Source organism: Hemitrygon akajei, chromosome 22 (genome assembly GCF_048418815.1).
Source record: "Hemitrygon akajei chromosome 22, sHemAka1.3, whole genome shotgun sequence".
Lineage (NCBI taxonomy): Eukaryota > Metazoa > Chordata > Chondrichthyes > Myliobatiformes > Dasyatidae > Hemitrygon > Hemitrygon akajei.
Genome location: NC_133145.1, coordinates 35,599,876 through 35,612,998, shown reverse-complemented (window position 1 = coordinate 35,612,998; position 13,123 = coordinate 35,599,876). Strand labels below are relative to the sequence as shown.

At 42.2% G+C, this 13,123-nt stretch overlaps 1 long non-coding RNA gene across 1 annotated transcript; it reads left to right on the top strand.

The window, feature by feature from the left end:
• Positions 1-7,720: 7,720 nt before the first annotated feature.
• Positions 7,721-12,632, top strand: LOC140714629 (uncharacterized). The gene is made up of 3 exons (XR_012095955.1): positions 7,721-9,710; positions 10,084-11,053; positions 11,427-12,632. It is a non-coding gene; the product is annotated as an uncharacterized lncRNA (long non-coding RNA).
• Positions 12,633-13,123: the final 491 nt, after the last annotated feature.

Here is a 13,123-nt window from a genome sequence, read left to right as displayed (position 1 = left end):
CACGCCTCCCTTCCCTGCAGACTGGTATCCTCTTTTACTAGATGCTTGGGACATTCTGCCTGGAAATGTCCTTGATAGCCACAATAGAGGCAGGAACATGTTTTTCTGTGCTGCTCTCGTTACTCCTGAGACAGGCGCATGCACCTCACTTGCACAGGCCCCTCCATGGATAGTGTTCTGGGTGGTGAGGGAGAGGGTGAGAAAAGACAGTGATCAAATGGTACGCAGGGAGCTTGAGACATTCTTTCCCTATGTCACAGTCGTCAACTCAAATGGCTAGATAAATCAGGTCATCCAGACTATCTTGCTTCAGTCCATGCAGGAAAGCAGTAATGAGAGAGCTCTCATGCCATCCCGTCTCTACTGCAGGCATGCAGAATCTGACTGCATAGGCCCTCACTGTCCCTTTGCCTTGGCACAGGTCCAAGAGTCAGTGAGCAGCCTCCGGACCCCATACTGGAAGGTCAAAATCTCTCCTTAGCTCTGCAAAGAAATGTCAGATGACTGGGATGAGGGGCACACTTGCTCCCATAAAGCGTTGAACAAGCTGAGTGGAGGCCCACCCAGGAAAAAGACTACGTACTCCAGTTTCCTCACATCATCACCAAAGTGTCCAGGCTGGGCTTGGAGTGTCATCTTGTATTGGGTAACAAAATTTCTGCAGCCATCGGGATCCCTAAACTATCTGCCTTGCTGTGGAATATTTGGTTCTTGTTCGGATGCAGGGATCTGCTGGGGTCCGAAAGCAGGAGTCAGTTCTGGTCCAGGCATGGGAGTGGTAGCATTAGTGGCAGAGTTTGTTGGGGCAGCAGAAAAGGAGGACCTGTGAGATGCTGGGAGAGGAACTGATGTGGCCGGAGGCTGCAGAATTGCCTTGGTGAGAATGCTAATGGTTGCCAGCTGACACTGTCTGTCCACAGCAAGTTCACGGATGGTGACTGTGAGAGCGGAAATTGCAGACACCTGACTCCAATTGTCTGTGGTGAGCTGTTGAACAGTTGCAGCAAGGGATGAAACCCGTTCCTCCAGATCAGACTGGGCTTGCTGGCACGAGATTATCTGCCTCATTGCTTCAGTAATTTCACCCAGAACAGATTCAATTGCCTGTAGCTTGTCCCTTACCTGACCAATGAATATCAGGGCCAATGTCAGCTGCTCTCTCTCTGCTGGGTCCACCTTTGTGAGGTCGAGACTTGCTGTCATTTCATTTGGATATGGCCCAAGTGTGGAGAGAGAGACACTGAAGCGATAGTTCACTGACTTTAATTGAATTGAAGTGACTTTGTTGCTTACATCCTTCATATACATAAGGAGTAAAAATCTTCATGTTACATCTCCGTCTAAATGTGCAATGTGCTATTTATAGTAACTTATAATAAATAGTATGTACAACAGGACAGTCAATATAACATAGAAATACAATTGTGTCAGCATGAATTAATCAGTCTGATAGTCTGATGGAAGAAGCTGTCCTGGAGCCTGTTGGTCCTGAATTTTATGCTGTGGTACTTTTTCTCAGTTGGTGACAGCTGGAACAATTTGTGGTTGGAGTAACTTGGGTACACAATGATCCTTAAGGCCATTTTTTGCACACTTGTCTTTGTAAATGTCCTGAATCATGCGAAGTTCACATCTATAGATGTCCTGGGCTGTCCGCACCACTCTCTGCAGAGTCCTGCAATTGAGGGAAGTACAGTTCCCATACCAGGCAGTGATGCAGCCAGTCAGGATGCTCTCAATTGTGCTCCTGTAGAAAGTTCTTAAGATTTGGGGGCCCATACCAAACTTCCTCAACCATCTGAGGTGAAAGAGACTCTATTGTCTGTACAGACCACTTGAGATCCTTGGTGATGTTTATGCTGAGGAATTTAAAGCCGTTCACCCTCTCAACCCCAGATCCATTGATGTCAATAGGGGTTAGCCTGTCTCCATTCCTCCTGTAGTCCACAACCATCTCCTTTGTTTTTGCAACTTTGAGGGAGAGGTTGTTTTCTTGACACCAATGTTTCAGAGTGTTGACTTCTTCTCTGTAGGCTGCCTCATTATTATTTGAGATTAGGCCAATCAGTGTAGTGTCATCAACAAATTTAATTAGCAGATTGGAGCTATGGTTGGCGACACAGTCATGGGTATACAGTGAGTAAAGGAGGGGGTTTAGGACACAGCCCTGAGGGGCAACTGTGTTGAGGGTCATAGGGCAGAGGTAAGGGAGCCCATCTGCCGGCAATCTGACAGGAAGTTCAGGATCCAGCTACACAAGGCAGGGTCAAGGCTGAGGTCTCTGAGCTTCTTGTCGAGCCTGGAGGGAATTATGTTGTTGAATGCTGAACTGTAGTCCAAGAACAGCATTCTCTCATGAGCATCCTTCTTCTCTAGGTGTGTAATGATGGTGTGTAGAGCTGGGGCTATTGCATTATCTGCCAATAGGTTGTGTCAGTAGGTGAAGTATAGGGGGTGTGGGTGGTAGCAAGCTGCAGATGTAGCCCTTGACCGGCCTCTCGAAGCATTTGCTTATTATTGAGGTGAGTGCAACAGGATACAAGTCCTTCAGACATAAAACCACAGAACCATAGAACATTACAGCACAGAAACAGGCCTTTAGGCCCTTCTTGGCTGTGTCAAACCATTTTTCTGCTTAAGTCCCACTGACCTGCACCTGGACCATATCCCTCCACACACCTCTCATCCATGTACCTGTCCAAGTTTTTGTTAAATGTTAAAAGTGAGCCCGCATTTACCACTTCATCTGGCAGCTCATTCCACACTCCTACCACTCTCTGTGTGAAGAAGCTCCCCCTAATATTCCCTTCAAACTCCCATGTCCCCTGGTTTTTTTCTCCCCTAGCCTCAGTGGAAAAAGCCTGCTTGCATTTACTCTATCTATACCCATCATAATTTCATATACCTCTGTCAAATCTCCCCTCATTCTTCTATGCTCCAGGGAATGAAGTCCTAACCTATTCAACCTTTCTCTGTACCTCAGTTTCTTAAGTCCCGGCAATATCCTTGTAAACCTTCTCTGCACTCTTTCAACCTTATTAATATCCTTCCTGTAATTCGGTGACCAAAACTGCACACAATACTCAAAATTCGGCCTCACCAATGCCTTATACAACCTCACCATAACATTGCAACTCTTATACTCAATACTTTCATTTATGAAGGCCAATATACCAAAAGCTCTCTTTACTACCCTATCTACCTGTGACGCCACTTTTAGGGAATTTTGTATCCATATTCCTAGATCCCTCTGGTCTACTGCACTCCTCAGTGTCCTACCATTTACCTTGTATGTTTTACCTTGGTTTTTTTTCCTTCCAAAATGCAATACCTCACACTTGTCTGTATTAAACACCATCTGCCATTTTTCAGCCCATTTTTCCAGCTGGTCCAGATCCCTCTGCAAGCTTTGAAAACCTTTCTCACTGTCCACTACACCTCCAATCTTTGTATCATCAGCAAATGTGCTGATCCAATTTACCACATTATCATCCAGATCATTGATATAGATGACAGATAACAATGGACCCAGCACCTATCCCTGTGGCACACCACTAGTCACAGTCCTCCACTCAGAGAAGCAATCCTCCACTACCACTCTCTGGCCTCTCCCATTGAGCCAATGTCTAATCCAGTTTACTACCTCACCATAGCGACTGAATCTTCCTAACTAACCTCCCATGCGGGACCTTGTCAAAGGCCTTGCTGAAGTCCATGTAGACAATGTCCACTGCCTTCCCTTCATCCACTTTCCTTGTAATGTCCTTGAAAAACTCTAATAGATTTGTTAAACATGATCTGCCACGCACAAAGCTGTGTGGACTCTCTCTAATAAGTCCCTGTCTATCTAAATACTTGTAGATCCTATCTCTTAGTACTCCTTGCAATAATTTACCTACTTCCAATGTCAAAATTACCGGCCTATAATTTCCTGAATTACTTTTAGAGCCTTTTTTAAACAACAGAACAACATGAGCTATCTTCCAATCTTCTGGCACCTCACCCGTAGATATACCCTGTCAGGTCCTGGGGATTTATTTACTCTGATTTGCCTCAAGATAGCAAGCAACTCCTCCTCTTCAATCTGTATAGGTTCCATGACCTCACTACTTGTTTGCCTTATTTCCATAGACTCCATGCCAGTTTCATTAGTAAATACAAATGCAAAAAACCATTTAAGATCTCCCCCATTTCTTTTGGTTCCATACATAGCTGACCACTCTGATCTTCAAGAGGACCAATTTTATCCCTTACTATCGTTTTGCTATAAATATACCTGTAGAAGCTCTTTGGATTATCCTTCACCTTGACTGCCAAAGCTACCTCATGTATTCTTTTAGCCCTCCTGATTTCTTTTTTAAGTATTTTTTGCACTTTTTATACTCCTCAAGTACCTTATTTCCTCCCTATTTCCTATACATGTCATACATCTCTCTCTTCTTCTTTATCAGAGTTCCAATATCCCTCGAGAACCAAGGCTCCCTGCAAGGACATTAGTCCCCCTGTAGTTCAGGTGTAACCCATCTCTCCTGTACAGGTCCCACCTGCCCCAGAAGAGGTCCTAATGATCCTGAAATCTAAAACCCTGTCCCCTACACCAGTTCTTCAGCCATGTGTTCATCCTCCAGAGCATCCTATTCTTACCCTCACTGGCACGTGGCACAGGTAGCAATCTTGTGATTACCACCCTCGAGGTCCTGCTTTTTTAACTTCCTACCAAGCTCTCCACACTCACTCTTCAGGACCTCCTCACTCTTTCTTCTTACATGTGAACAGGGTTTTAAGGGAAAGGAAAACAATAAACACTAGGGCCAAACAGGGCCATTAACTAAAACTCTCAAATGGCAAACTAGATGGCAACACTGCGGCTGAAAGGAATCACTATGTATTGAAATAAATACAGCCGATCTTCGGCATTAGTCAACTCGACAATCCACTTTCTTAGGCAAGGCTGAATTTGAGCAGGCAGAGTATCATTGCTGTGCTTTTGCTTAAGTCTCGACAAGCACAACAACGAAAAGAAAGGAGTTAAATCCTGCCATACCAAAATAATAATTAGCTGATATGTACATATTCACGAGCGCAATTGCTGAGTTTGCTGTGCTGCCGAAACCGTGGTTGTGAAAAAACTAGCTTACAAGGCAGCTCCTTTTCAATTGCCTTATTAAAGTCCACACACATGACATCGATCACCCTTCTTTATCATCTCCTTTGTTATGTCCTCAATGAACTTAATTGAATGAGTTGGGAAGAATTTCTCCCTCATGAAGTCAGGCTGATCATTTTGACCAGTTCCTGTTTTTGCAAATGACTCAGGACTTTTTCCAATTATTTCTCGTCCGCAGATGCGAGGCTCACCGGCCGGTAGCTCCCATTCTTAAATAAAGGAATGATATTTGTCATCCAATGAAAGAGCATCCTTAAATATGGTATGATTGGGGGTGGGGTGAGATGTTTGTGAATCAAGGCAGGAGGAAGAGTAAAACAAGCAAAGGGAAGGGGTGAAAAATAGGAGGGAATATAGGGGATATAAGTGGGAAAGCAGCAAAGTTTGTGGTAAAAAATGTAAGATGTATTCAACATGGCTAAAAGTTATTTTATGGCAAACAATCAGCTGACAGCAGAAACAAAAGTTAAGAGAGCAGTGTGGTGCAGGACAGTATACAATGATGGCTTATTAATCATTCAATTTGTGGAACTTTTAGTTTGCAATGTTGGGATAGAGTGGGTCAATAAGAAAACACAGATTGACGTAACAATGTAACTGAACAAAAGAATGATAATTGTGAATGGCAGTAACGAAGTTCCATTTTAATTGTTGCATGTTTTGATAATTGACTGAAATTTCACACTTTTTTGGGCAAACATAGATTTAGTATCCAAAAGCAGCTCATGGATTTTCAGTCAATCCATGGCCTCCTCTCCTGTTGTGATGAGACCACACTCAGATTAGAGGAACAACAACTTAAATTCTGTCTTGGCAGACTCCAACCTGATGGCATTAACATTAATATCTCAAACTTCCAGTAATGGCAAACCGCTCCCCCTCCTCCTGCCCTCTCCTTCACCATTCCCCATCCCCTTTCCCCTCTCTCACCTTATCTCCTTGCCTGCCCAGCATCTGCCTCTGGTGCTCCTCCCACCTTTTCTTTCTTCCATGACCTTCTGTTCTCTCCTCTCGGACTCCCCGTTCTCCATCCCTGCATCTCTTTCACCAATTAACGTCCAAGCTCTTTACTTCATCTTTCCCCCTCCTGGTTTCATCTGTCACGTTGTGTTTTTCTCTCCCCCTCCCACCTTTTAAATCTATTCCTCATCTTTTTTCTCCAGTCTTGCCAAAGGGTCTTGGCCCGAAACGTCGACTATACTTTTTTCCATAGATGCTGTCTGGACTGCTAAATTCCTCCAGCATTTTATGTGTGTTGCTTGGATTACAAAGATACTGGTAGATCTTTGTCTGGTTATCATTACATTGTTGCATTTCCCCCAGTGAACAGTGTTAAGCAATACTTCTGCGGTGTCATAAGCAAATGTCTGCAGTTGAAAATAAGTATAACCATCACCTTCAAAACCACTGAAAGTATACCACAAGCTTGCGTGCTGTGCAGAGCACATTGCCCTTTTGTGTGAATCTTCCTGTACATTTCCCTTCTCTAAGTATTCTGTATGTGTGCCGCCACTTCCTGTTTTTTCTGCGGTGAGAAAGAGTCAGTTAGCACAACCGTTCTTAAATACTTTTTCAGTGCTGCTTCTCTTCTGCAAAACTGTTAAACATAAGGATCCTGGCAAATCTCTTTCGTGCCGTTTGTGTGAAAGGATGATGCTTCCTGCTGACGGTGAGAAGCAGGGCTGTATCTGTGGACAGGCTGAGGAACATTCGTATTGCAAGCAGCAACACTGAAACCCGCCAGCAACTTCGAAATCAGAAACCTCTTTATTGAAACTGATCAACGTTGCATCTTACAGCCTTCAGGCAAACTTTTAGCTTAACTTTTGCAGAACAGCTCTCTCAGAAGGTCATATTGCGCAACCTTCATGTTGACATACTTGCAACACAATGGCTTTTTACGTAGGCAAGAAGGGGACAGGGTATGGAGGGCCGACGGAGGATCAATAAGGGGCAGGTACAGGCAAAAGAGCTGGAGAGTAGGAACATAAGAGTGTGAGTGAGGGCAGGAGAGCAGGAGAGACAAAAATGTTGAGATCTATGAGATAGTTTAATCTGTCTGATTTCCTTTATCTTAGAAGAAGGCTTACTGAGAGGTTGCCACAAGCTATCAGATATCTACTATAGTTTGGTAAACGGCAATAAAAACAAACAGCAGAAACTGGAAATATGAAACAAAAGCAAAAATGTGACTCAGCAGGTCCTGCAGCACCTGTAATGGATATTTCCTTTGATTTATTTTGCTTTGGTGCTCTGCTCCCACTCTGCAGATTCAGTGGTGTATGTGCCAATGTTTTAATATTCAAATCAGTCGAATAGCCTCTTCAGTGGTCTTTTGGAAACAGAAGCTGTTCCCTTTATCTGGAAAGCTTCCTCTTTCATGTCTTGAGATTACCTGGGCCGTGATGTGAGTGTCCATTCTGCATCTTCATTGCCTCATAGTCATATAGTACAGGCATACAATAGGTCCCTTGCTGACCAAGATGTCTGACTGCAGCTCGTCCCATTGCCTGCATTTGAACTGTATCCCACTAAGCCTATTATATCGATATGAACATCCAAATATTTTTAAAAAATGTAATTGTACCTGCTTCTTTAGCTTCCTCTGGCAACTTGTTCCATATACCCACCACATTTTGTGTGAAAATCTTCTTAATTTTTCCACTCTCACCTTAAATCTATACCCTTTAGTTTTAAAATTACACATAACTGGGAATGAGACTATGATCTTGCCTAATTCCTATACTTCTATAAGGTCACTCCTTCATGCTGTCTCCAACTCTTGCTGGAGACAGATCTTCGGCAGCTCTGTTGCTGCACTGTGCATATAAATTTGTGGTTGCCTTCCTTTACTTGTTTTGTACTTCCATCAGCCTCTTTGTTATTGGGATCTCATGATTCAATGCTCATCACCCTTGGGTTCAGGTATAGTAGAAGGCTTGGGTGCTTAACAGTGCTCTGTCTGTAATGATGGAGCAGTTCTTTGACCAACATTAAAACGTTCTGTGCTATTTATTACTCAGTAGAAAGGTCAGTGCTATTGTCCAGTGATTAAACAGCCAAATGGAACTGTCTTCTGTGAGCTGCAATGCATTTTCAATGACCATCACTTCAGGGATGACAGATCGCAACCAGCTGAAAGATGCTTTGACGTAGAAGAATGACTGGTGATCTTATTGAAACACATAAGATCATAAAGGGGTAGGTGTTGAGATGTTTCCTCTCTCTTAGGAGAGAATTGAAAGAGGTCATAGTTACAAAGTAAGAGGTAGTCATTTAAAACTGAGGCATGTAGGAATTCTATCTCTCAGAAGGTGGTGAATCTCTGGAATGTTCTAACCCAGAGCAATATGAAGCGGAACGTGTTACTGTGTGTGTTATATAACACAGTACCAGTATAATCAGTACCTAGTGTGCAATGTGGGCGGTTCACCCAGAACTGGAGATGACGTTGGTGAACAGAACACACACCCTTTAGGCAGGGTGGAGTGTCCCAAGTAAAATGTAGTCGAGCTGAAGCCATTCTGTAAGTAAACAGAACAGAATAAACCTGTTAAATTTTTACCCACACAGGTTTGTCTTTACTCTGAACAAACATAGCCTGGTGCCAGAAGTCGGTGTGAGGTCTGAAGATGGAGCATAAATGAATACCGCAAGTGACTAAGAATGAGACACTTGTTCCGATGGAGAGAAGCTGCTGGCAAGAGATATCATTGCTTTGAAGCTGCCACCCAGACAGCACATTATGTTTTTAAGCTGCCTAAGTTCACTAGATTCACCAAGAGAATACCAAGTGAGAGCCCAAAAATTCTGTAATGGATAACCTAAGTCCTCCTGCAGCTCATCCCATTGCCTGCATTTGATCTGTATCCCACTAAGCCTATTATATCGATATGAACATCCAAATATTTTTTTAAAATGTAATTGTACCTGCTTCTTTAGCTTCCTCTGGCAACTTGTTCCATATACCCACCACATTTTGTGTGAAAATCTTCTTAATTTTTCCACTCTCACCTTAAATCTATACCCTTTAGTTTTAAAATTACACATACTGGGAATGAGACTATGATCTTGCCTAATTCCTATACTTCTATAAGGTCACTCCTTCATGCTGTCTCCAACTCTTGCTGGAGACAGATCTTCGGCAGCTCTGTTGCTGCACTGTGCATATAAATTTGTGGTTGCCTTCCTTTACTTGTTTTGTACTTCCATCAGCCTCTTTGTTATTGGGATCTCATGATTCAATGCTCATCACCCTTGGGTTCAGGTATAGTAGAAGGCTTGGGTGCTTAACAGTGCTCTGTCTGTAATGATGGAGCAGTTCTTTGACCAACATTAAAATGTTCTGTGCTATTTATTACTCAGTAGAAAGGTCAGTGCTATTGTCCAGTGATTAAACAGCCAAATGGAACTGTCTTCTGTGAGCTGCAATGCATTTTCAATGACCATCACTTCAGGGATGACAGATCGCAACCAACTGAAAGATGCTTTGACGTAGAAGAATGACTGGTGATCTTATTGAAACACATAAGATCATAAAGGGGTAGGTGTTGAGATGTTTCCTCTCTCTTAGGAGAGAAATGAAAGAGGTCATAGTTACAAAGTAAGAGGTAGTCATTTAAAACTGAGGCATGTAGGAATTCTATCTCTCAGAAGGTGGTGAATCTCTGGAATGTTCTAACCCAGAGCAATATGAAGCGGAACGTGTTACTGTGTGTGTTTTTCTAACACAGTACCAGTATAATCAGTACCTAGTGTGCAATGTGGGCGGTTCACCCAGAACTGGAGATGACGTTGGTGAACAGAACACACACCCTTTAGGCAGGGCGGAGTGTCCCAAGTAAAATGTAGTCGAGCTGAAGCCATTCTGTAAGTAAACAGAACAGAATAAACCTGTTAAATTTTTACCCACACAGGTTTGTCTTTACTCTGAACAAACATAGCCTGGTGCCAGAAGTCGGTGTGAGGTCTGAAGATGGAGCATAAATGAATACCGCAAGTGACTAAGAATGAGACACTTGTTCCGATGGAGAGAAGCTGCTGGCAAGAGATAACATTGCTTTGAAGCTGCCACCCAGACAGCACATTATGTTTTTAAGCTGCCTAAGTTCACTAGATTCACCAAGAGAATACCAAGTGAGAGCCCAAAAATTCTGTAATGGATAACCTAAGTCCTCCTGCAGCTCATCCCATTGCCTGCATTTGATCTGTATCCCACTAAGCCTATTATATCGATATGAACATCCAAATATTTTTTTAAAATGTAATTGTACCTGCTTCTTTAGCTTCCTCTGGCAACTTGTTCCATATACCCACCACATTTTGTGTGAAAATCTTCTTAATTTTTCCACTCTCACCTTAAATCTATACCCTTTAGTTTTAAAATTACACATACTGGGAATGAGACTATGATCTTGCCTAATTCCTATACTTCTATAAGGTCACTCCTTCATGCTGTCTCCAACTCTTGCTGGAGACAGATCTTCGGCAGCTCTGTTGCTGCACTGTGCATATAAATTTGTGGTTGCCTTCCTTTACTTGTTTTGTACTTCCATCAGCCTCTTTGTTATTGGGATCTCATGATTCAATGCTCATCACCCTTGGGTTCAGGTATAGTAGAAGGCTTGGGTGCTTAACAGTGCTCTGTCTGTAATGATGGAGCAGTTCTTTGACCAACATTAAAATGTTCTGTGCTATTTATTACTCAGTAGAAAGGTCAGTGCTATTGTCCAGTGATTAAACAGCCAAATGGAACTGTCTTCTGTGAGCTGCAATGCATTTTCAATGACCATCACTTCAGGGATGACAGATCGCAACCAACTGAAAGATGCTTTGACGTAGAAGAATGACTGGTGATCTTATTGAAACACATAAGATCATAAAGGGGTAGGTGTTGAGATGTTTCCTCTCTCTTAGGAGAGAAATGAAAGAGGTCATAGTTACAAAGTAAGAGGTAGTCATTTAAAACTGAGGCATGTAGGAATTCTATCTCTCAGAAGGTGGTGAATCTCTGGAATGTTCTAACCCAGAGCAATATGAAGCGGAACGTGTTACTGTGTGTGTTTTTCTAACACAGTACCAGTATAATCAGTACCTAGTGTGCAATGTGGGCGGTTCACCCAGAACTGGAGATGACGTTGGTGAACAGAACACACACCCTTTAGGCAGGGCGGAGTGTCCCAAGTAAAATGTAGTCGAGCTGAAGCCATTCTGTAAGTAAACAGAACAGAATAAACCTGTTAAATTTTTACCCACACAGGTTTGTCTTTACTCTGAACAAACATAGCCTGGTGCCAGAAGTCGGTGTGAGGTCTGAAGATGGAGCATAAATGAATACCGCAAGTGACTAAGAATGAGACACTTGTTCCGATGGAGAGAAGCTGCTGGCAAGAGATAACATTGCTTTGAAGCTGCCACCCAGACAGCACATTATGTTTTTAAGCTGCCTAAGTTCACTAGATTCACCAAGAGAATACCAAGTGAGAGCCCAAAAATTCTGTAATGGATAACCTAAATCCTCCTGCAGCTAAGCAGGTTACTGGACATCTACAACAGCTTTCAAGTTGATGAGATAGACTTTAAACTGGACACTCCAGTGACAAAATTTGACAACTATCTTGTCCCAAGTAAAAACATCACATTTGAGAGATATAAGTTCTTCTCCTGTAACCAGAAACAAAGTGTTAGCTTTGACCAATACTTAGCTGAGCTTCACACACTGAGCAATTCCTGTAAGTTTGTAGATTTCAGAGACTTAGTGGTTAGAGACAAAATAGGTTGTCGAATCCCAGATAATGAGCTCAGAGAAAGCTTGCTTCGTGAAAAAGATTTGACATTAGAAAAGGCTGTGAATATGTACAGGACAGCAGATAGCACATGAGCACAAGCTAAGGAGCTGTACGGAGAAAATGCTCATCTTGACGATTGCTATCTCATCATACGCTAAGCTGGATGCTTGGTGCTTGCACATGTTATGTGGCTCAACTATCACTGCCTTAGTCAGACTCTCCAACTTTACTTTAAATTTCCCTTTAATGACCAATGCATTACAGCATGAGTAGGTAGCACTGGCTATTTCTGTTCATCTAGGACTAAGTGGAACTTAACTTCTTGCTTATTTATTGTTTAATTATTTATTTTGTTTCTTTTTGTATTTGCACAAACTGTTATCTTTTACAAGTTGGTTGTTTATCCTATTAGTTGTTCTGTCCTGTGTGAGTTTTCATTAATTCTATTGTGTTTCTTTCTATTTACTGTGAATTCACACAAGACAATGAGTCTCAGGGTAATATATTGTGATATATATGTACTAAGATAATGAATTTACATTGAATGTTGAATTTTGAGATTCTCTGTTTCAATTAAATGTATCTATAAGTTCATCTGTCAGCTTTGCAGTTGATGTGTTCAGTTGCTTTGGAAAGGTTGTCATGTTCCTGTCAGGGAAAATTTTTATCAATCTGATCTATTGTATTGCTTGACTTCCAAATAAAAAGGTGTAATACCTTTCTGGCCTACAAGGATAAAGTTTCTTTATTCAGCTTCATCATTTTTCAGAAGCATCTGCCAGACAGCCTTGGAGTAACCTTGGTATGTATCAAAGTCAACTACACAATGCAGTTTGGCACAAGAGGAGGTTATTCAATGATCAAAAATCAGGTTGAAATTCTAATTTTTGTTCTTGCAACACATCCCAACAGAGATATATCAGATGCTTTATTTTCATAGAATTGACTTTGTTTGCCTTAATTCTAAGAAGATTTGAGTGGAAAGAATAGTCATCCTGCTCCAATGATCCTGATTGATAAGTCACAGACCTGAGCCTCTGTACATCTCTCTGCAATTGAATCCTTGACTTCCTAACCAGAAAATCGCAATCTGTACAGATTGGTGATAATATCTCCTCCTTGATGACAATCAACAGTGGTGAACCTCAAAGGTGTGTGCTTAATCCAC